We start from the raw sequence: 1,857 nt of genomic DNA, 5'->3' as shown, positions 1-1,857 counted from the left end.
TGAGGCAGAGCCTAGGACAGGGTCCTGGGAGCATCAGGAGGCTGGACCTGGCCCTCCGGGAAGGTGGGGGTGCTGAGTGACCCACTGCTACAACCGGGGTGCCCCTGGATAGTGGTGCACTATGGTGACCCTGCCCCCAAAGTGTCCAGGTCTAGGTCTGGACACCAAGGCCTTGTGTCTCAGCTGCCTGGGTCTGGAAGGCCAGGTCTCAGACCAGGCCAACTGTGGCCACACAACCACCCAGCCAGGCCTTTTGCCATCTCCACCGGAAGCGCCAAACCCAGAACATGGATCTGGGGAAAAGGCCAAAACAAGGGACAGTTTTCCGTCCCTGCCCTTCATCCTGGTGTCAGGAGCCTTCGGAGCTCTGGTGTGTCCTGACTCAATAGAACCTCTGCACTGTGGAAATGTGTGTACATGTGTCTAGAGGGCAGTAATGGGTGTGGACAGGCAATGTTCCTTTCTTGCACTTGAAAGTCTGACCTGCTCTTGATCTGATCAGGGACCCCTCAGGGGCATGGGGCACAGTCAAGCCCAAGTGTGGGAGGGGCCCTCTCTTGGGTGGCTGCTTGGCTCCCAGCCTCCAAAGCCCCACCCACTGCCCTCAGGGCAACCATGAGAGCTGCAGGCGCCAGCGAGGGGAGCCCATTCATTTTCTCTGCCTGCTCAGCCCTCACATGGCCTTATAGGGTAGAGGCGGCCAACAGCCAAGGCCAGGCCCGCTGGGGGAACTGGCAGGGAGGCCTCAGAGGGGCTCTCCAGTGAGGCTGCCTGGCCACCCTGGATGCTGAGTCTCTTATCTTCCCAGACTCCCCCTTTAATAGCATGTTTTGTAATATCTTCTCTTCTATCATAAAATGAAGTTCCCAGATAACATAGCCTACTCACCCACATAATTTAAAAAAGAATCATATAATGCCCTAACTGTAATAGAAATGAAAGGAAAGCAACTTGTTATAAAATAATATATATTTCCATATAAGTGGTTGGCTAACTACCCAAGAGACAAAAAGAAGTCTGGCGCACGTGCCTTAGGCCGTTGCTGAGTCTGGTGCAGGTGTGCTGTGGTGGCGACTGAGTAGCTCAAAATGATGAGCAGCTCCCCAGCCACACTCGAGGATGTCCAGTGTGGCAGGCTCCCACCAGGAATGCCAGTTGAGTTCCTCAATCATTGTGGAAACCCAAAATACCCCACCAGTGTGTGAAATGCCTGGCTCCCAGGGATAGTTGCCCCACCCTGAGAACCTGTGCTCCAGGCTATGGGAGTGGAGCAGACACGAATCTGAGTTGACCAGGTCCAGCCCCAGGAGCTAATAACTGGTGTGGGAAGAGGCACAGGACGCAGAAAGGACAAACAGGTACAGTCCACAATCACCACTTGCTGCCTCTGACTTTGCTCCCTCCCCTAGTGGACATGGATGGACACGGCACCATCAGCGTCCATCCAGAAGCTTGATATCCCTCCCTTCAATTAGACATTGTCATAACCAAGTTGGGTCAATTTGGCCTAAGATTTCTCTCAAATCCATGTTCATCTTCTTCTCTTCATTGCTTCCTCCTCCTCCTTAGCTCAAGCCTCATTTCCCTGGTAGATGATTGCAATGATTTCCTCACCTTGACTCCCGTCTTTCACGCCCCCCCCCCTTCAATCACCTCATCTTTCCCCCTGGTGAACCCCATATGTGAGTCTGCTAGGGCTGCCATAACAAAATACCACAGGCCTTGTGGTTTAATCTCTTCTTGTAAGGACACCAGTCATTTCAGCTTAGGGCCCACCCATATGATTTCATTTTAACTTAAATACCTCTTGCAAGGTCCTTTCCCACATCAGTCATATTCTGAGGTACTGGAGGTTAG

This window comes from Myotis daubentonii, chromosome 7, assembly GCF_963259705.1.
Source record: "Myotis daubentonii chromosome 7, mMyoDau2.1, whole genome shotgun sequence".
NCBI classification, from domain to species: Eukaryota; Metazoa; Chordata; class Mammalia; order Chiroptera; family Vespertilionidae; genus Myotis; species Myotis daubentonii.
Note: the sequence above shows the minus strand (reverse complement) of the source record.